This window comes from Aythya ferina (genome assembly GCF_964211825.1).
Source record: "Aythya ferina genome assembly, chromosome: 3".
Lineage (NCBI taxonomy): Eukaryota > Metazoa > Chordata > Aves > Anseriformes > Anatidae > Aythya > Aythya ferina.
Genome location: NC_140298.1, coordinates 85449345 through 85472488, shown reverse-complemented (window position 1 = coordinate 85472488; position 23144 = coordinate 85449345). Strand labels below are relative to the sequence as shown.

The 23144-nt window shown below is 39.4% G+C and overlaps 1 long non-coding RNA gene across 1 annotated transcript; it reads right to left on the bottom strand.

Annotated features, from left to right (window-relative positions):
• Positions 1-1596: 1596 nt before the first annotated feature.
• LOC311434628 lies at positions 1597-11472 on the bottom strand. Its single transcript, XR_014691609.1, has 3 exons — positions 11371-11472; positions 3999-4179; positions 1597-1678 (listed from the first exon to the last, which is right to left on the bottom strand). It is a non-coding gene; the product is annotated as an uncharacterized lncRNA (long non-coding RNA).
• Positions 11473-23144: the final 11672 nt, after the last annotated feature.

The window sequence follows — 23144 nt, the reverse complement described above, 5'->3', positions numbered from 1 at the left end:
AGAGTACCTTCTACAGAGCATAGCCTCACAATATGAATATTTTAGATTGGATTGGATTGGATTGGATTGGATTGAACTGGATTATAGGCTCCAAAAGCAGATGAACATGCTTTTTACATTTCCTGAACATTCTGTTATCAAAACCATAAGCTTTTTTAAATTGATTTTTTTGAAAAAATGAATCTGTCACCCTGCAAATTTTGCAGTGGTTGACACCAATGAAAGCATCAAAACCTGTCAAATCAGAACAGTATGTTTGACATACATTTTTGTACTCTCCTTGTACTGAAGATATCATTACACAGGGTTCAGCATTACAGAGATAGGTTTGGGTTTTTTTTGTTTGTTTTTCATTTTTATCCTGTTATTCATCATCACGCTAATAACATGTAAGTTATCTTCTGTAACAGTAGTAATTAACACCACCAGCTGAATACTGACTGAGCTAGCTGGGAAAGACTAAATTAATTTGTTTTTGTCATGGGTATAACTATTTTCATTTAGTTTGTCAAAAACATTTGCCTTATTCCCTTGCAGAGTGAGAAAGCATTGCTGGATACCTCTCCTCTGTGCAAGATTAGGTAGAAGTTCCAACTTCACTTGCAGCAAGAGATAGCAGTCCAAAACAAGCCTGCACACAGCTGTCTACCAGCTGAGCTGTGTGATCTCGGCACTGTTATATAACCTATAGGTGTGTGCATGTGAGAACAGAATCAGCAGCAGAAAAGCTTTCAGAAAAGATGCACAAGTAACAAGAAAAGAAAATGTGCCCTGAAAACACTTTAATGAAGTATTGCCTCTAAAGAAGATTGAAATTGGGAACAAGTAAGTTATTTCACTTCCTTTTTCTTCCCTGTCCAGGTGAGACTTTGTGATTATGCTTTCTCAACAAAGAGGGCTAAGCCTTGTCTCCTTCCAGTGGGAGCTGCCCACAAGCCCTAGAAACTGGCTCTCCACAGCAGCAGCAGGCAGTGCCAGAATAACAGAAATTAAAAACCACAAATGTCCCTAGCACTGCCGTGCAAAGCAATACATTTCACAAGCAGTCAAGCAAATAAGGATTTAGATCAGCAATTGTGAGTACTACTGCTGGAAGTGCTTGTATAGATCTCATGAGAAACAGAGAAAATCCCATTCACTTGACTGGCCAGTCATTTTTAACCTATCCCCAGCAGCAAAATCACACCTAGGCTTCCCACTTTTAGACATAGATACCAGTTAGATAAACAGGACTAAGCCTGCAGACTATGGTTGAAATGCATGAAATAACAGATCAAGACAAAGAAATTAGAATATGCTCAAAAATGTATTCCATGAGCATAAAGGAAGGAAATGTGTTGCATATGTTATTTTTTAAAGATAAGCCATTCTATTCCACCTATAAAATTAATCATGTTTTACCTGAACAGCTTTGCATATCAATAAAGCACTGCATTGCTTAGGATTTCAGGTATTTTATAAGAAAGTACAAATGTGTGGCATGTAGATCTCCACATCAGAATTGGGTCTTACAGTCTCATACAGCAAGATTAAATTTACAATTGCAAGTTGCAATCACTATGCTGAAACGAATGTTGAGCCGAAAGCCTACGTGCCCCGTAATATTGCAGGAAGGTTTTCTTAGCCTGGAGCTGCAGTGATTGATCTGTCATTCGAGTGCCAGAGAGAGCGTTTAGGACTGGAGAGAGAAGACCAATAATGCAAGTTGCTGTTTCATTAAAATGAGGCTGGTCAACAGAGTTAATTCAAAATGTTCGTCCTTTTGCAATTTCAGTTATGTCTCTTAAACATTTTTTTTTTCTGTGACAGCACATCCTCAAATAAATAAATAAATAAATAAATAAATAAATAAATAAATATCATTAGGGAAAAAAAAAAATGGTCCGTTCCCTCCCTTATATTGTTCTTAGTGAATGCTTATGATTTTTTACTGTTTGGGGTTTGCTTTACTGCATTAATGCAAATACACAACAGTAAGGTCACAAGTGACATCCTGATACAGAGATAGATCACATAGGAAGACTTAGACCAAGGGTTACCTCACCTTATTGGGTCTCAGTTGCCCAAGATATTAAGCTGTCTCACCTTCCCTCTGCTGCAGAGGGAGCAAACTTTAGCCCTAATTTAGCAGCCTTCCATCCCCAACTCTGCTTTGCAGGTTTCAGCAATGGCAGGTTTTTTAAACACAGAGAGATCAGATCAGACATATCTCTGTTTCTCTCCCCTTCACCTTTTTATTGAGGAACTGCTTTTTCCTCCCAAAAGAGAGTCATATTGTGGAGAAAATGTCAGATGTAATAATGTATTGAGCCCCTAGGGCTATTAATTCTAGCTGAATGGCCCTAACATTTATAGCCCTGCTAATCTGAAGCAATAGCTCCCAAAGTCAGAATACTGGGGTTATAACCTGATAAACAGAAGGACAGTGGAAAGATTTTCTTTCACAGGATGCAAGGGATTAATGTTTTGAGAGCCTTTTTTGGCCTGAAAGACCACCACTGTCTTATTTCTCTGTTCTTCCTCCAGGAGTAGAGCCAATAGGAACTTGCAGCAAAGCTATAGGAAAGGCCATCAGACTGAACAGAGTGTGGGATAGTATGCACATGGCCACTGGGAACAACAGGGAAAGAGAGGCAGGCAGCAAAACCTGTGGGCCAGAAGAGACCAAAGGCAAGGGGCTCACACCAGGGCAGTCCACTGGAGGAGAAGCAGAGACAAGAAGGATGGCACACTGCCACAGCAGTTCACTTAAAACCAAGCCTTGTTATGCACCAAGACTTCAAGTTGTAAGCCGTGGCTAAAAGTTACTTCTGATGGGGGAAAACAAGAGTTGGCCTGCCTCGTGGAGAAAAGTGGGTAAAAGGTTATTAATATAATTATACTTTAATACTCACTGTTGCCCTGTTTAGCTAGCAGGTTAAAGTTTTCCATCCAGCAATAAAAATATTGGTTGTTAAGACATCAGTTCATATTTGCAAGTGGATACAGTGAGTACGCTCATCATCAGAGAGTTAGTACTATCTTCCCTTATTTCTGGTATGCTTTGAGATGCTCCTTTTTGTGCTGAACCCCTTCATCCCTCATTGCTACGAAGATACCCCGAAGGGAAGTGTTACATGTACATGTTTTCTGATCTTCCAGGGGTGTCAGGCAGAGCACGGGTAATTCCCGACCAGCTTGCAGGGTTTTCTGACCAATGGGTTGATAAAAATGGGCATAACATCTGTGTGGCAGCCAGCTGGATGGCAGGGCAAAGATTGTATGTGTATTCCCTGGAGAGTCACTAGTCAACCAGCAGCCACCAATGATCAAGGAGGAGCAAGGAAATTTGTCACACCATGACAGATCCAGGGCTGGAGGCTGGGAGTGCTGGGAAGCAGAGGGTAGGCTGGGTGTTGTAGGATGAACAGAAAATGGCGGGGGAAACTACAGCAGCTTTACTGGAAAATGTTACAAAAGGGATCAGATGAAGTGTGAGTAGGACATTGGAGACCTCGGTGAAGGCTGCTTAGGACAGGAGAGCATGGGAGGTCCAGTGGTGGCAACAGGCTACAAGGAAGGAGCAAGAAGTATGGAGGTGGAAAAGCACTGAGGGGCAAAGAGTACCATGAGGGAGAGCATGGGGAGCTCAGGGTACCTCCAAGGGCAACAACAAGGTAGGAGGAAGATACATTACAATACATTGCCTTGCATCCACTATTATTTGAAACCCAAAACACTCTAATTAAGTTACAACTAGATCAGTAGAGTATAACACTGGCGTCAACTAAAAGTGAACAGCATTGCTGGTCCCTGTTATATTCTTCACACGAACTATAGAGAATGTTTCCAGACTAGCAGGATCTTTCAAAAGAGAAGCTGTTTTTTTCAAGAGAAGCTGTTTGTTTATGCCTGCAGCATTGGCTGCTTTTGTAAAGCAAGGAAAGAAATTCCTAATTAATTATGCTTGTTGCCTATCCCCTGGAAAAGGAAATGGATAGAGAAGAAATTGTGCTTACCTTGAATGATCACCTTCTGTGTTAGCTCAGCAAGAGGGACTTATTTGTGCTTAGCCAGATCAATCTTCAGTTCACGTGAGTGAAGCATCTGTCTTGGTAGCTGTTACTCTGCTGCCTGTAGCCATCTGGGCTAAGCAGGGGTATCACATCAGACTCCAGGTCCAAGATTAGGCTCAGTTCTCTGTGGGGCAAAGGGGAAAGAAGGGAAAGAAGGTTTGGCCTAAAACCAACTTACAAAAACTATCTCCCACAAGCGAGAAAGAGTTCACCAAAAGTTGACCAGAACAGAAAAAAATGAGGGGGAAAAAAAAAAAAAAAAAAAAAAAAAGGTCATTTCTGGTGTTATGCAATATCAAATGAATATGTGATCACCATCAGGAAAGTCATGACAAGGGATTAAACTGAAATCTCAGTCAAATCTGACCAGAATTTGAAATTTGATGTCAAAAACTATCATTGATAGAGCTATTTAAAGACAGCAGCTGAGCAAGGTAGTTGCAATTTTAACAAATAAAACTAAGGTTAGTGATAAGTGACAGGGTGGATACTTTCAACAGCACTTTCCAATTCCCTTTCTCTCTGTTCTTTTGTCCTAAAGAAAGTGGCTAAAGTTTCTCTAATATGTGTTTGTTTAGTCATTCCAGAATTAAAATTAATATTCTGATTTATTTTAGGTAATATGATATTTTCCATAATAATTTCAAGCAAAATTTGTTGCTATTCAGAGAGAAACTAATGTCCTGTGTTGACCAGGCACATCTAAGTTAATGCTTTCCTGCACAGTGTCCTTCCATAATAAAAGTGCTTATTAAGGCTGACTGAAAAACCAAAAGGAAGAAGTAGTTTAGCATTCTGATAACAAGGAGGGTACCCAACAGCTTCAAGCATACAGAGTTTAGTTAAAACCTTGCAAAAGAGGATTGTAACATAACATCTAGATAAAAACGGTTGGATGTTTATTAACAGCCCATGCAGACTGCATTAATATGTGTTCAGATTATAAATCCTCAGAGAACAGGCGTTACTGTGAAATAATCATTGCGCTTCCAATTGAGAAAGTCAAGGTAGTGAGCAGTGATTTGGATACATTTCATCAGTGCCCTCTACTGGAAAAAAAATCATCACCTCTTTCTCACAGGCAACTTACTAGCTCTCCATTGATGTTGCATAAGATGTGCAATCATTTTTATTTAATGATTCAAAGGAAATTCAAAGAGTTTGTTTTTCCCATCAGTAAAAAAAAAAAAAAAAAAAAAAAAAAAAAAAATGGCCTTGGTGTCATGTAGGTTTGTCTAGATTGGGAGTTAAAACTTTTTTTTCTTTTTTTTTTTTTTTTAGTGTAAATGATTCAAAGTGCTTCACTCTAAAAAGATTCATTTCAAGATTGAGTCTGTGGTCATCTTTTAATTATTATACCAGAGAGTTAAGACTGAAGATAATAATAATGAAGAGAAGGGCAAGAAGTTAATAACAGATCATTAAACGTTTTCTCCTGAGAAAATAATGGAACAATTCTGTTTCTGCTTCAAAAAAAATGGGAAGGTAGGGGCTTGAGGATAACACCAACTTCTTCCATAGCCTCAAAATACAAAGGGAAAACAGGGGATTCATCATAAATGGTCCATCTTTTGTCTAAAATTATTTTTAAAGACCACACAATATTACAGAGGACTAGGTGTACTTTTTCACCTTAGCCCTGTTGATCCAGTTTTTACATCCATAGCACACATTGCTTTTGGAGCCAGCAACAGGATGTAGTGAAGGGAAGCCCTGCCTACAGCTTTCAGCCTCATCTTCCTGGCAGTCTCTTCTGGCAGGGCTTGATTCTTTTCATCCAAGACTCTCTTAAGTCCCTACTTCAGATTTTAGGTGCTATTGTTGATTCCCTGGCTGGTTTCCTGTCTGCAGGGCCATTATTGCTAGGTATAAAGCAATGTGGTGCCATACTGACAGTCAAATTTTAAATTATTAAAGAAAATGAATAACTGGATTGGACACGGAAGAAAACAAGCAAACAAACAAACAAAAAACACTATAAATGTTATTTGGCACTAGTGGAACTAATATAATTACCATCATAATAATTTCAGAGGTATCGAAGATCACTTCTGTTTTGCTTGTTTGGGAAAATAATCTATTATCAGTAACAAAACAGTCAAGAAACATTTTGAGAAACATTGTGAATTGAATAACAGCATTTAACAATCATGTACAGATGGAAAATAATTAAAGAATTATCCTGGCTGTCAAAAACCTGGAGGTACTAATGACTTGAGAAGGTGTGACATGTTAGTTCACTCAGTACTGATAGACCTCTTATATTTTCAAGGTCCCATTGGATAAAACTGAGGGTGGGGAGGAGGGAGGAAGGAAAAATGTATATATATATATATATGTATGTATGTATGTATGTATATATTGTTATACCAAACAAAATGTTATAACCATTTGTACCCTGAAATACAAAAATGTAAAATACTAGTGATGAAAAATTATATTTCTCTTTTGAATTCTGCCAGCCTCCTGACTTTCCCAAATGTTCATGAATGAAGCCAAACAAAAAATAAATAAATAAATAAAAAGAATAAAATTCAATTCAATGAAGAGAGGAGACACAGAGAACATAGCCAGGCTTTTTTCAGTGGTGCTCAGTGCCAGGACAAGAAGCAATGGACATAAATAAGAGATTCCCTCTGAGCATCAGGAAACACTTGTTTACTGTGAGGGCTTCAGAGTGCTGGCACAGGTTGCCCTGAGAGGCTGTGGAGTCTCCCTCCTTGGAGATGCTCAAAAGCCATCATATCATGTTCCTGGGGAACCTGCTCCAGGTGGCCCTACTTGAGCATGGCTGCCAACCTCAGCTGTTCTGGGATTCTATGATTTCAGCTGCAGAAAACTTCTTTACTGTGTTAGTGACTGAACATTGTTTCCCAGAGAGGCTGTGGAGTCTACCTCCTTAGACACCTTTAAAAGCCACCTGGACATGGTCCTGGGCAGCCTGCTCTGGGTGTCCCTGCTTGATTTGGGGTTGAAGCAGATGGCCTCCAGAGGGTCCTGCCAACCTCAACTATTTTACAATTTTAATAATAATAATAATAAATAAATGAAAATGTTTAATCAGCCTGCAATGTGAAGCAATCATTTATTTTAGGCAAAATTAATGTTTTAGATCAAAGCTAAATAGACCTTACCATTCTTACTTTGACTATGCTTGAAACCACTTTTCTTCAGCCATTGCTGCTGCCAATAAACAACACCAGTCCAACTTCAGTCTCAGTGCAGGACAAGCACTGAGAAAATTATTTTTCACCTTATTCAGTTGCTGCGGGGAGGGTATTGCTCACCTTTCTTGGGTGAACAGTGATAGGATGCAAGAAAATGGTCTCAGGTTGTGCCAGGAGAGGTTTAGCTTGCACATTGGCAAGAATTTCTTCATGGAGACTGTGGTCAAGCATTGGAATGGGCTCCCAGGGAAGTGGTGCTGTCCCCATCCCTGGAGGTGTTTAAGAGATGTGACAGTAAGGGACATAGTTTTGTGATGGGACTCAGTAGCTCAGGTTAATGGCTGGACTTGATGATCCTGATGGTCTTTTCCAACCTAGATGACTCTATGACTCTGTGATCCTCCTGTGCCTTGTGAGCTGACCTGGCAGGAGGTCCAGCAAGGTGGTGAGTACGTCGTCCTAGGACTGGTGCCTCAGGGTGGCAAAGAAAAAGCTTGTGGAGGTGTTACCCCAAGGCTGCCATGCCTGTATGGCACAGCAGGACTGCCTGGTGAGGCAGGCAGCCGGCTGCTACCTTTTGAGCCTTGTACATCCATCATTTGTAGGAAGCAACATGCCCTACAAGTAACAGCTCCTTTCCCAAGTGAAGGCCCAGCAGAATATTTGTAAAGATTTCCAATAATGCCAAGAGCCATGTCGATGGGGAGAGCAGCACTCATGGCAGTGTATGTTTGAGCTGTGCAGTGATGAGGGGAAGGACACTGAAGCTAGAACTGAAACAGCTATTGTCTCAGCTTTCCCGGCTTCAACCAAACTCTTCAATATTTCAATGGGATTTTTTAATGTATGAATAAATAGTGCTTTAATAAAAGGAGTAATATGTCTGGAACCATAGATTTTTTGTTTGTTTATACATCTTCTCTCATGCAATATTTATAAACCCACTCGTTCCTTTTCTGATAATTTCTCTAACACATCGAAAGACTGCCTGGCAAGTCATAAAATACAATTACTGTTTTCACAGCATATTGTGCACTTCCAAAAGAAATTTTTAGCCTCAGATGAATGCTACTCATTGTTTTGTAGCAAATTGCAACATGCTGGGAGCATACTGGGAAATCAAATGTCAGCCTCCAAAGTATCACTCTTCCATTTAAAGGTCACATCTCATCTTAATGGGATAACTGGAATGTCTGCTGTGATTTCATATCCCTAAAACCTCTCGTCTTTGTTCCAGCAAATGTTGCTTTCTGACAGCTCTTCTCCAATAATACGTCACATGAACGCACATAGACACAAATGCTTATGGTGATGCTGGGCAAGTAGATGAGACAATTTCATTGATTCAAAGAAATCAAGTGTTTTTCTCTGTCATTTCATTTTAGGGGAGAAATAGCACTATTATATAAGAAGAGGATCTTATTTGAGATGGTTTGGGACACAATATTGTTTTTACTGTGTTGTATTATATTGTATGACAACCATAGTATAGGTATAAAATCTATATTGACATAGTCTAAATTTAGACCTATTTCCTTATACCCTTATACACTTTTTAGTATTTTAATTAAAAAAAAAAAAAAAAAAGTCAATGGAAATATAGCTGCACCTTTGCAGGTACAGGGCGTACAGTGAAAACTGTCATAATTATTTTCTTCCATTTGAAGACATGGAGATTTTCCCTTCCTGCTCATTTCTGTACAAATTTCATCTGATTTGGCCTTTTAACTGAATTTACATTGATGTGTTCTTTTTTTTCTTTTTCACATATATGGCATTCAAAAAAGAAACTCCTAAGCTCCCACTCTTGTATCAGTAAATCACTAAAAGTTCTATTACTAAATTTAAGACAACAGAACATAGTTTGATACAGTCTGCATAAGAACTTCTCACCTATTACATTTTTATGTGGCATCTCTAAAGTCATTCTGAGGTGGCCCATAGGATAGGTCCAGCAGAGCCTGGATCTGGCTTTGGGAGATTTTAAGCCACAAAACCACTGACAATAACATATACAATCACAAGGGGAAGAATATATGGTGCTGCATTGGAGTTTTTCTGACTGCTGCGGTTATGTAACTTTGCATGTCAAAGTCACCACTAGTCTCAGTGGTAAGTTTGGCATACAGTTACTTTTAGATTGAGGTTTTGATCAAGAATATAGATAATTAAAATTTTGCTTTAATTTAAGCAAAAGAATCAATTATTGGTTTGTGTTTGGTTTTTTTGTTTGTTTGTTTTGTGTTTTTGTTTGTTTGTTTGGTTGGTTTGTTTTTTTAAAGGAAAAGTTTTTCATTTTTCAGGAATCATCATGGAAAATTTGGAGTTTTCTTTATTATTTCATCTATGGCCTTTGGCAAAGATGTGGATGTTGTCTCCATTGTAGTACTCTCTGGCAACTCTGAAAAGAGACACTTTTTTATGGAAAATTACATGTTGGCTTCAGAAACCAGGCTCATTTACCTTGGTAAGGGACAGCGTATTCAGGATAGAGTACTTCACAGGTGGAAAAAATTGTTCAGAGCAGCCTTTGGCAAGAACTGGAAAATATCTCCATTACATTATAGAAACAAAGTAGGTTTGTCTGTCTCTGTGTGTGTGCACATGCACAGGAGTTACTTGCTGATATCCAATATCAAAGTTCTTGTTGAAGAAAGAATAACCAATGCAGTTTGGTAGATAATCAATCCCTAAAAATCTACCATGTCATTTTAAGACAATTAAGCTCCAGTTCTTACAGAGATATAGTTATGTGTTGAATTGCTCTTTCCTAAACTATTATTTCCCAAACCTGTGTTTCAGTTTTTGCTTTCAGATTTGATGCAATTTATTTGTTGATTGCATATTGTAAATCCAGCAGAACACCTAGAAAGCCATCCATCTTGAATGAGCACTCACCACAACGCCTGAGGCCTTTCCAAGCACGCATACCCCCATGCCCATCAGCAGTAAATAAACAGACAGTTTGCTACATACCCAATACACATTATAGGTGTCCTTTTACTTTTCTTCAGGCTTCCGTTGTTAATGAAAACTAAGCAGAAACATGGAGTCTTCCAAACTCTTTGCACTTCTGGCGCAGGGGAGGAGCTCCACTTACTTTTTATACCTCTTTCTCAAGTGCCATACCAAATAGAGGGAGTCCAGTGCTGGAGCTGCTATTACAAAAACTGAAGGTAACATTTTTGAAGGTGACAGTTAAGTTTTCAGGTGTTACATGTGCACGTAGCCTGCCACATAAAAGTCCAGCTTTTAGAGTCTGAGCAGCTATAGCTCCTCCTTCCTTGCAAAAATGCTGGCCTCAAAAAAAAAAAAAAAAAAAAAAAAAATTTAGACTCATATTTTCTAGAACTCTTCAAGCTATATTTTTTTTCCTCACAGTAAGTTAATTTAAACTCATGGGAAGTCTGAAAATCTAGTTCTCAAAATTCAGAAAAAAATGTTGAGACCCACTTCTCTTCTTGACTTTTTCAAAGTTAGTTCTAGATTAATTACCAGCAATACTAGCTCCATTTTGTACCAAGTGGAATGATGAGCAGAAGCTAATCCATTAGTGCATTTCAGAAACACTTCCAAACTTTTCAGTTTGTTACTGATGCTGTGAGCTGGAAAAATCAATCTCTGGGCTAACATACTAATGAGCACAGCAAGCAGTTTATCTTTCTGTAGTGCATTTGTAATGAGAGACAGAGGATTCTAGTTTTAAAATGGAGAAGAGATTAAACATATGGAGTAGACAGATGACCATTCACCAGGGGGTACCTGGGTGACAAAAAAAAAAAAAAAAATGTGCCCTACACTTGACCTGGACACAATATGCAAACCATGCTGCCTACAAGGGTCTTAACATTTTTTAGCTTGCAGCCATCACATTCAGGTTTTTCTGGGTGGACAACAGGAACAAACTGAAGACCTCAGGCAGGGTTTGGCCTCCCAGCTCCTCACCTTGAGAAATTGCTTTTTCCCATTGTAGCAGCAGCCAAAAAAAAATCATTGTCTGAAAATGACTTAATTGTGAAAGACAATGCAGAACAGCCCATAAGTTTTGCTCGGTTTTGGTAGCCTAAGATATTGATTTCTGTTCACTCTTTGAGCTGGCCGCAATATGAATGGCAACAGGGAAAGAGAGAGAAGCTCAGTAGTGTCACCTCTAAGGAGCTCCAGCTCCTCTTCTTCTCCAGGCTGGCAGCATGAAAGGAAAAGTGGGGAAGGAGTTTGTTCAGAGGCAGCATCAGTCACACAGATGGGACTGGAACTCAGCCTGGGGACATAAATGAAGAAGCATGAATGATAAATGCTTCTTTTTTAGGATTCTCTTGAAGATTCATTTCTTATTTGTGAGTGATTCATTGTTTTCCTTCTTGATTCTCAGGTTATCTTAATAAGCATTTGAAAACTTTTATTCAGTAACAAAAGGAAATAAGGCTTGAAGTCTCATTTCATAAATCATAACTGACATTCAAAATATCCTGAAGTATCAGGGCTTGTTTTTGCAGTATCTTTTGAAAGTGTCCTGTGGATCAGGCAAACTCTGTTTGCACACTCCTGAAGCTGATCTCAACAAAACTTCTGAGGGCCTGTGGAGAAAGTGTGAAGGCTCTCACAGTGCTTAGGGCCATTCTCCAAACTTTCTCCCCTTCCTTTTCTTCTGCTGCTACGTGACAGGCAGAGGAATTCTCCAGCATTACTTACTTGGCCAGAAGTATCAGTATGCCAGACCACAGATAGATTAAGCATATTTGATCTACTCTCTATGCAAATAAAATTCTGAAGAATTTAAATTTAATTTAAAAATAATTTAAATTCTGTTGAATATGGACTCCCTTTAATGAAACCTCGGCCAGATCTGCAGCATGGCTTCACGCAGACAAATGGAGAGGGAGTAAGTCTGATCTGCACATCTTTCTGCCTGGCCCAGCATATCCTCTCTTCTCTCATGACACTTTTTCAAATATAATCATAACATCTAACAAGAAGACACAAAGAAGTGGCACCGAACAGTAGGATTCAAAACAGTAACAAACTGGAAAACATAAGTAGCTAGAACTTGTATCAAACCCCACTCTTATTACACAGCTGAGCCTCAGGAGGGTTTAAAGAAAAATAAAGTAGCCATGATTTCCCCAGTCAACCCAGTCACAAACAGTACCAGCAGTAGCCTCAGGGATTCACATTCTTTGATGAAACCTCCCAAAGCAGAAAGGAAATTTTAAAGGACTAGAAAGATGGTCTTTATTATTCATCTGTCTGCCTACATGAATATTATTGGTTTACTTAGAGATGAAATAACTCTGTAGAAACTACTGTTCATGCCAAAGGTTCATAACCTTTTCCAGCTGCAAAAGCTCTCACACAGTCTCCGCTGCCCCAGAACATTTCCTACCTCTGGAAAACACATATACAATACACTGGCAGGGAGGGTACAATAATAATTTGGGTAGAGCCTAGCAAGTGTTTAGGGCCTTTCAAACTTTGTCCTTCTTTCCCTGTACACATTGGTATCTTGAGGCATCTCTTAAGTAACTTCTCTTCATGGCAATCCACAGTCAGCACTTCTGTCATCCAAGATGAAGCATACAAACACAAATATGCTCAGTGGCAAGACAGGGAGATGTGGGGTTTTCATGAGTTCATGTTTTCTAGTTAATTCAATTACCCAGATGAAGTTGCTGTAGTTCTAACCAGGGTCAGGAATACTCATAAGTATTTTCTGCCACTGTTTAGTGTTTTGGTTGTTGGATGTTTTGTTGTTTGTTTGTTTGTTTGTTTTCAGTCTGTTAGCAGATATTAAGAAAGAGAAGTTGCTAATGAAATGACAATTTATGTTGTTGTCTTTCTTGAAATGAAAACCCAGTTACCTTTAGATGACTGAGTTTTAATTTTTTTTAAAAAGAAATATTTTTCCACATCAAGAGTCAGAATTTGGCAAAATTTGGCCGATCAAGGCCAAAATAAATGGTTACCAATAGCATCTCTGTTAAATCAAAAAGCCAAATACAATGAGCTCTGCAGTCCCAATAAATTTCATTGGTTACAATTCCATTGTGATTAATCAGTAGTGATGTTAAGTTCAGGGACCAACAGGGACAGCAATGTCTTGAAGCAGTGAGGTATGTTGTAAATGTCAAACTGGCAGTAAATAGCCATTCTATTATCTGTTGGCCTTATGAATTAAGAAACCCTGCTTCCTTCTTCTTATTTTGCACAATATGAAAACCTAGCCAACCAAAAGACATAGAAAGAAGGAGAAAGAAGAAGGAAGAAGGAAGAGGAAGGGGAAGGGCAAGGGCAAGGGCAAGGGCAAGGGGAAGGGGAAGGGGAAGGGGAAGGGGAAGGGGAAGGGGAAGGGGAAGGGGAAGGGGAAGGGGAAGGGGAAGGGGAAGGGGAAGGGGAAGGGGAAGGGGAAGGGGAAGGGAAAGGGAAAAGGGAAAAGGGAAAAGGGAAAGGGAGAGGGAGAGGGAGAGGGAGAGGGAAAGGGAAAGGGAAAGGGAAAGGGAAAGGGAAAGGGAAAGGGAAAGGGAAAGGGAAAGGGAAAGGGAAAGGGAAAGGGAAAGGGAAAGGGAAAGGGAAAGGGAAAGGGAAAGGGAAAGGGAAAGGGAAAGGGAAAGGGAAAGGGAAAGGGAAAGGGAACGGGAAAGGGAAAAAGGAAAAAGAAGGATTCTAGAGTATGTAATTATTTACCCCTGATATTCAGAATAAGTCCCAGGTCATGAGCTTGTCTTAGGAACATACAGATCATATGATATAATTAAGTTTGAAACCATTGGAACATTTATAGCATTTTGTTGAGAGAGAAGACCCACAGTAAGAACTGTTCTAAGAAACCTGAAGGCCTTATCATGGTTGCTTTGTTTTTAACAGCTTTAGGTCTCTTAACTCCAGTTTTGAACTAGGTAAAACTAATCTGAACTGCAACTGGAACTTGTTACCTATGTTGTTTCAAAAGGGAGCTTTGCATTCAGACGCAAGGTTTGTCCTTTACACCAGCTATTTTCTCAAGGGTACAGCCACTATCAAACCTATAAAATATATCTATAGCATTTATCATGGTAATTCAACAATGTCTTTATATGCCATGATGTTTCTTCCACAACTGAAATTCGGAAAATGTGTTCATGTCAATAATCAGAGGTGATAAAATAGCCCAGAGATTATATAACATTGCAGATCTCTTAAACTACCCAGTGAGCGCAACAATGCATATTTCTTCTGAGATTCTCACTGGCTGTGTTTTTCTCAGACAAATGTGTGGAGATGCCTCCATCCATTTTTTAAAACTTTGGTATTTTCTGAAAACATCCGAATTCAGAAAGACCTTTGTAAACTTACGTTACAAGCTGAAGTTCCAACTGAACACTGACATGGAACAAACTCTGTGGAAATTGTCTTATCATTATAACAAACTCTCAAAATCAAACCAATCTATCACATCAAAAACCTGAGCAGCCTTAAAAATATGCATTTATGCTTGGTTGTGCAGTGACATTTTTTTTAATGTTGGCTGATTTCAGAGTACTATGAATTTAGAATATTAAACACCAAAATTCCCAGTGATGCTGCTTACTGTTTAAAAAGCAGAGGGTTGAAATTTATGCATTTTAGAAGACAAAGAATTACATGGCTTTTGTTTTTTGTTTTTGTTTTTGTTTTTTTAATAAATATCTGAAATGATGACCTACCACAGTCACTATAAATATTTTTCTTTATGGATTTGTGGTAGAAATTTAAAATGCATCCTGTACTGCAGGAGCCAGAAAAATGACTATGAAGCCATAGAGTAACTCTTTGCCAGCAAAGCCAGCATCCACAATGACTTTGAGAATCTATAGAATTTGAGCTTCTTTCTGTTAGGTCATACTTGCATCACATTAATGCTATACCAATAAAAGTCAAAGAAGATATGATCTTTATTAGGTTGTTAATACAGTGCCGTGGTGAGTTATATTTTCTTTCTCCTATTCTTTAATAGATATGGTCTCAGACATCTCGGATGCAGACCACATCCTAAGAGCAAGGGAATTTCTTCCCACAGCCTCAGTATGACCAGGACTGAAGTCTTAATGTAGAGTTAGTTTTATTGAAGATCAAAAACCATAACAAGGCATATAATTAGATGATCTTGTTGTTTTTCAAAGACATTTCATGGTTTCTCACCAGCAAGGACAAAACTTTGTTGGGACAGAATAACAGAGCAGTAGAGGATGGGGGCTGAGTGGGTTTGGGGTGTAAGACTGGGGGAGGGGAGAGATCCTTCTCCTCTCATCAGGTGAAAATCATCCTGGGATACAGACCCATTTTTCCTAGCAGTAGCCTATGTCCGCTTTACTCTCCATGTCTCCTTCAAGTGCAAACCTGGCTCTCCAACATGCCAGCCCTGGCAAAGTCAGCAGCAGGATGCTGGCTTGTCTTTGCTGTCACCATTTTGCCATCACTTATAGCCAGAAACCACTGCCTCTGTGCCTGTGCTTCAGTTGGACCTGCTATCTTTATTTATTGTGGATAATGAGACTGTCAAACAACTGAGGGGTAATGGATGGTTGGAGAATAAAAGAGAAAATAACAGTATTGTATTGCTAGCATGCATAAGAGGGAAAAATACTTTGGTGTGTTTTTGCATGTGATTATAATAAGAAAATCCAGGAGATACAAGCTAGGTTGGGCAGCTAGTCAGTTCTCTAATGGATTAATGACTCATTTCTCCAAAGCAATCACAGCAAACCAAACAGGACCACATATATGCAGGCTGCTAGGCAGTACAGAGACTGCAGAGAAAGCATCAGACCCGAGCCAGATGGGTTTCAGTAATGCAGAGCTGCTGGGAGTTGGTTCGCCCTTCCCACAAACAGGCTGCCACAGGGACATGTGCCCTGCCACAGTCCATCTGCTTGGAACGTGGAGGACCCTCTGCAGGCTAACTCCACATCACACTGCATTTGGTGGCAGCAGCATACACAGGCACTGCTCGGACTACAATAGCAGTGGGCATTTGCACCCCTATCAGCAGCAATACCCCTATAAGAGAAGCACTCAGGCTGTGGGAGATTTGTCTTCCACCCACTGCTCCCCCTAGTCCATAGCATGATGTGTGAGGTGTGGATAAGCACTTGAGTAGGCATGGGGACCTCTGCGCAGTTTCAACACAGATCGAGCCATCAGGTTATGAGTTTTGGCCTACCATAATAAAACTGGCATTTTATTTCTCCATCAGAGCAATGAGTGAAGGGGAGGAAGCTTGCACTGGACAGGAGTAGGACTGTAATGACACAATCTATTCCTAATCTCTGTGATACATGGTTTTACCTACCCTTTTTACTACTTATTGCACCCAAGCAGAAAGAAGGAAAAATAAATAGTGTTCATTTTCTTTCTGCTTTCCTTCATGTTTCTGTATTTACCCCTGTGTGGGATAAACATCTTTTATTACATCTTCAGTCAGCTGGACAAAGTCTGTCAGGCAACATCCATCCACCAGAGAGCTTGCAACATGGAGTGCCAAGTGACATGAACAGGTCACTAAAAGGAACAGCTGGAAGGTCTTACCCACACTTTGTTGAAAGAGAAGTCTCAAACATGAAAATATCTTTTGCCTGAAGAGTTGCAAGAAAAAAAAAAAAAAAAAAAAAAAATCATCTATGGGCCTGCATCCAAAATCCCAGGATACAAAATGACATTGGTAGTACATAAAATCTGAAGAGCAAAACCATGAGCTGTGTCCATCTCTAGCTGAAACGAGCTCTGCCAGCCAAGCCCAAGTGCTAGCTAGTGCTTTCAAATAGCTCACATCTCTTGGCTGCTGCTTCCCCACTCAGATTTTGGGGCATCTGAATTCCAAACACCAGCTGGGGCTGTCAATGCCAGCCTGTCCATTCTGTGTCGACAGTGCCAAGTAAGTTGGTTGTGTGGTTTGGAGCACAGTAAGTTCTCATTTACACAAATACTCTCTGTGTTGCTGTTATTTATCCCAATTTTCAGACCAAAATCATTTCACATAGGTCATATTCAGTCTCCTCCCATACTATTATGCCTTGAGACTTGCCAGTAAGCTCTGTCTGTTAAACAAAGCTGACTGACATTTCTGAAAGCCTTTCTTAATGGACCAGCCCCATCATGATAACCTCAGCAACTGGATGCACAAAGCTCAGAGGGATTTGAGGGAGGTGATCAGCCACTCGTTCTCTTCTGCAGAAATCCTTGCAGCTTTCTCATTCCCAGAATGTTAAAGTCCCTTCTGCTACCGCATTAAGCAGCATGCTGATCATTGTTTGTTCACCCTCACTCCAGGCAGAAATCACAATTGAGTGCATAATGCAATAACCAGATGCACATAATGTAGGGCACGTAATGGACCTTAGACGAGGACATGGAAAAAGCTAGCAAAGAAGCTCCACAGATAGTGATGTGCTAGGGGAATAGTGTTCCCAACCATGCCACATCCTTTATGTTCAGACATCCTTTCAGACCAGCTTAATCCCAAATTTATAAGGGTCATCTTAAAGATAAGGCCCAAGATTTTGACCAAGATTCAGTACATGTAAGAAGTTGCACTGAAGATATCTCATCTTCCCACAATGCATGTGCTAAGCTGATATGCTTGTTAAATCGCTACAGCCAGAGGCTCTGAGTCTGTAGTCTGAAGGAAAGCAAAAAGGCTTATTAGGTCAATAGGGATGTTCTTCTGCTGTCAATCTGTGATCCAAATTTGTCACCTCAAATGGGGGAGATGCAAGTACAATTTAGTTTAAGATTAGGCATTAAGGACACATTTCAAGCACTATCCATCCTTAATGTAACTCCTCACACTATTAGATAAATAATGCATGCTTTTCTTGTTTTGATAACTCTACGATATAGCCATGTATGTCCCTCCAGGGGACATCCCTACAGCCATGGATGCAAATTAACAACAGGCTCTTTACACTGTTGTCACCACATTGACATTTACCCCAAAGCCCTGGTTACTGAAGTACCTAACAATTTCATATTGTTTTTGACAGGGGAAGTTTCAGGTCTTCTTATCAGAGCCAATATAAGGAGGTCTTTTTCAAACCTCAGTAAAAATAAATAAATAAATAAAAATAAAAAAAATCAGATGAGGCCAATAAATGATGCCTTAAGAGAAGACAAAAATACAGAACAGATGTTAAATAAAATAGTTTAAAACTAAGATTTTGGGCTACATTTTTTTTTTTTTTTTACTTAAAAATTCATTATATGAAAGCTAAAGAACTAAATAGTATGCTTGCTAAACTGCTCCACCATTGATTTTTTAACAGCCTCAGGTCATAGCCTTCTCCATATTTGAATCACCAATTGAAATAATTGATGTGCCAAGTATGGGAACTTATCAATCCAAACTCAGAGGCAGAATTATGCCTCACTTAGCACTTAATGATTTACCTTTCTGTTTCTGAGGTGCCTGATTTTACTTTATGTCTCACTTTGGACTGATGCTACTAAAGTTGCCTAGAGGGGCTAGATTGAAAGCACTTGAAGTGAAAGATGTCATTGCACAGATATATCACTCTATTACCATGCTTCCAAAACCTATCAAAAATTAAGCACATGATTGAGTAGAATACCACTGGGAAATAAAGTGTAGAACCCCACTGAGTTACCTTTGATTGATCTTAGTACTTCAGGGGAAACTCTGCCAGAGGCAACAGTCTGCACCTTCTTGTGTCAGATTCTGTCTCTGCAGAACTGAGCCAGCCTCAGATCAGGGCTATTGCAGCAAAAGGCCTCTCTCCCCAGGCTCTGCCTCCAAACCATTTGGTCTTTTGTGCAATGCATGTCAGCTTCAGAGCCAACTGATGGTACTTTGGGACCACTTAACCATTCACATGCCAAATGCTCACTTCTTCCAAACTGAGGAGTAAAGTAATTAAATGATCAGAGCAGCAAGGGCAGAGGAAGGAAGAGGCCATTGATGTCAAAGGTTTAAGCATGACTCTGCTCTCCTGCAAAAACAGCTCCCAGGAAGCCCCAGGCTATATGGATGTTTTTATGGGTGATTCCTACCAGGGAATTCTGCTGTGCATAGGTGTGAAAAACTGGTGGGATGCTCACATTTATTTAATGTGGATTTTAAGGCTTCAGGACCTCTTTCAGCAACTACCTTGTGAGGTGTAAGAGGAGGAAAAATCAGCCAAAACTTTTTCTATTTCTCTCTGATTCTCTAATCTCTTATTCGTATCTTGTCCAGGCTGTGGATGTGAGGCTCTTTGTGCTATCAAATCTAATGATGCAAACTGAAGCCTGGGAAAAAGCGCTTGCTTACCCCATTCATAAATACTCTGTCACCAGGTCTTATCTGACTCAATAAATGAAAGCTCTATGTTTCTAGTTTAGTCAGCTTTTGATTTTACCTGTTTGGAGTTAGAATTAACACTGAAGAAGGTTTGTTTGTTTGCAAGTATATGATAAGTCTTAACTCATATTCTGGTCTGGAATATTCATCATATTGTATTAAATCTGTAAGTACATGTTTTATTAGCAATTCACAGGTTCATAGATAATATTATTCATTTCAGGATGCAGGACAGCAATGCGGGCAGCTGTCATCTGATATTGCACAACCAACAAGGAATCAGGCTTTGGCCAAAGGAACTATAGTCTCTAGTTCTTCTGAGAAACATCTGGCATCTTTTCTGCCCCTAAAACACCTCTATCACGTCCCTCCAGCTCTTCAAATACTTGAACATTTTAAATCCACCATTTGGGGATACAAGTTTCAAAACCACTGTTCAGCCTTTGCCTGACTCCACAGATGACTACATTCCCACTGGTAGGCAGAAGAAAAGCCAATGTACCTACTTGGTAAATGCACAACAACAAGCTAATGTGGTGGTTTCACATCAGTAGGCAGCTAAGCACCACCATGCTGTTCTCTCACTTCCCCTTCTTCATCAGAACAGAACTCAGCTACGTTTCCAGCTGGTATCTCGTGCTCTATATTTAAGAGGACAAAGTTTTTTATCAGCTCTCTATTAAATAAATTAATTAATTAATCTGAGTAAGGTTGTTTTGAGTGATTCACTATGAATAAATCTAGCACATTTAGCCATTATCCTCTTTGCAAGCAATCCCCTTTCTTGTATGAAAGTGTCAGTTATTCTTGAGAATAAGAGGAGAAACTTAACACATAAAGAAATTTCAGTTTCAAGTAATCCATAACTTGTTAATCTCGGTGTGGTATATGACTGGCTACACAATACAGTTTCTTCTCTTGAGGCAGATCTTTTCAGAGATTCAAGGATAACAACAGTGGACAAATAGCAAACAAAAAAAAAACAGCAAATATTCTTGTCCCTCTTCAGTTCCATGTTTTTTGATATTAATACAAGAGTTCATACATAGAAAACCCATCATTTTGCAAATACGCTCTCACTGAGATGCTTAGCAAAGAACCACTTTGTACGAACAACCATTTGAATTTCTAAGGAACGTTCACAATATTTTCCCTGTACTTCTACTGAGCATTTTGGATCGCTATCATATTAGCCTGTGTATTTGCATCTCTGCAACAAGGTAGGAAAGATACCAGGTATCTTTTTAGTCTTGCTGGTCTACTTGCTTAGTCTACTGGTTAGCAGAATGCTTATGCTAAGAAGTGGCAAGGGTCACTGCAAGTGAAGTAGGTGCAGTGCCTAAGGATCTTTTTGCATTCCCAAATCTCCATGATCTCATTCTGATGAACCAAGAAGGAAGCTAATACCCACAGAAACACATACTGAAGATGCACACTGTCATGTGCTGCTTTCTTTGCTAAGCCTTCTCAGTGCATCCAGGTTTCAAAACTCTACAGAACACATGCCTCAAGAATTTAAGAGATTAATTAGCTCTTACAATGGATTTTCTCTGGGCTTAGACACGGTCCTTTAAAAAATTTGGATGTTTAATTTAGGGTGCTCTGAAAAACATGCTGAATTGAATACTATCAGCCACTTATCAAATCAAGTAATGTAGAATGGCCTTTATTAAATTCTGTTCCACACTACTTTCAAGCATCATCTTCTTTTATAGCCCTCCCATTACTCTGTTAAGTGGGGAAAGAAAATATGTTTTCAGAACTTTTCAGAGCACACAAAGGTCAGCTGCCTCTTCATACTTGTACCTTTTTTAAAACTACTGATTTTAGAAAGGATGAGTAATTTTCCATTTTCTTTCTAGGGTGATTGACACATTCATTTTTACTCACATTCATATGAACTTTAAGAAGCATTATGGTATAAGAATGCTTCCCCACTTTACAGCAGTACTTTCACGTGGGAATAAATGCAGTACTTTGCCTAAAATACCAATAATTATACTGTAGCTAAAAGGTAAGCAGCGTAAGTACCTGATATAGCATTGCTGCTGCATGTTATTGAACAGCCACTTAGCCACTGTTCTGTTTGACAACTGTAGAGTATAATTATATGTTACTTGAAAATGTTTCTTTAGCAAAGTGCCACTACAAAAAATCATTTTTATTTTAAAAAGACTAAAACACCTCAAAAAAGAATGCCCTGCTGAGCTGAATCCTGTATTACAATCAAAAGTAAATCTGTCATTAATCGAATGAATATATAGCATGATAAATGTAGCTAATATGAAAGATCTATGGGACTGAATTTGGAGAGAGTTTTCACCATTTCCAGGTGGAAGTGGTGGGGCAAAGAAAACAGGAAACAGAGGGTGCAGCAGCAGGCTAAGTTCAGGGTTGGAAGCAGAAGGGACATGTTGAAACTCCAACCCTCTCACCAATGCCCTGTGCACATTTGGAGAAACTGTAACCTCACTGCTCACACCTCACCTTTTATAGGATGGAAAGCCTATAAAATCTCTTCTTCAGAAGTATGTTATGAAGAAAAGCTGGCTAGCCCTGTGTTTACAAAAACACCAATTTCAGCCCTAAAAGGCAATTTGTGAATCATGGGAGGCAGGACTGCCTGCAGACTTTATCCATAAGCTTTAAAAACAACAGCATGTTTTCACAACGTTTACATGACCTTCCATCCAGGGCCATGCTTGCTCTGCCTCCCGTCCCCACGATGCCTGCCAGCTCTCCCCAAAGGCACTGAGTTCTCCTTCCTTTTAGCCCAAGCACAGCAACTTAGAGAAAGAGCTCACTTGCTTTCAGCATTTGCTAATGGTGAAAATCAATAAAAATAGATGAGTCTTTTTGGATGCAATGCAGACCCACTGGTAAAGATCAACAAAAAAATAAATATGGTTATCGTGAACTCTCCCAGTCTCCCTTGCTCCATGCTGCAAGGCTATTAACAGTTTTTTTCTTCACCATCTGGTACCAGTTGTCCCCAGTGGTTTCCAGAATATCAGGCTCACTCTAATGCTGAGCCCAGCCTGTGACAAAACTTTGGACTAAACTCCTCCTGGGCTGATCCAGAAAGAAAATTATTGTAATACAACCTAGAATTAAAATGACAATATCTAAAATTGTAAGTGAACTACTGAATTACCTCCCTGCTTATAGACACTTGCAGCCTGGAACCTATTAACAAAGACTACCAGAGTCTGACGCTTATTTGACTGGAAAGCTCTCTCCAAGAATTCAAGGCAATAAACTTCAGAAGGGCTTAGAAATCAAGTTATGTGACAGCACCCCCTCTTATTGTATATCCTAATTGAATTTAACATCACACTACATCCCTACAGTGAAAGACAGTGACAAATTTTATTTTGTTACACAATACTCAGAAACATATCTGCAAGATCTCTACTAGATTACGTTCTTGACAGCAGTGATAAATGATTGTCATTTTCAGCCTTTAAAGAACTTTTAAAGTAATAAACTAACAATCCAAATGCTATGGTGAGGTAAATAAGTGCACATTTTTTTAGCCCTCTGTCAAAGCTAACAAAATGGCCTCATTGTGAGTGCCTTTACCACAGAAACGGCCAAGCAGGAAATGCATCTGCA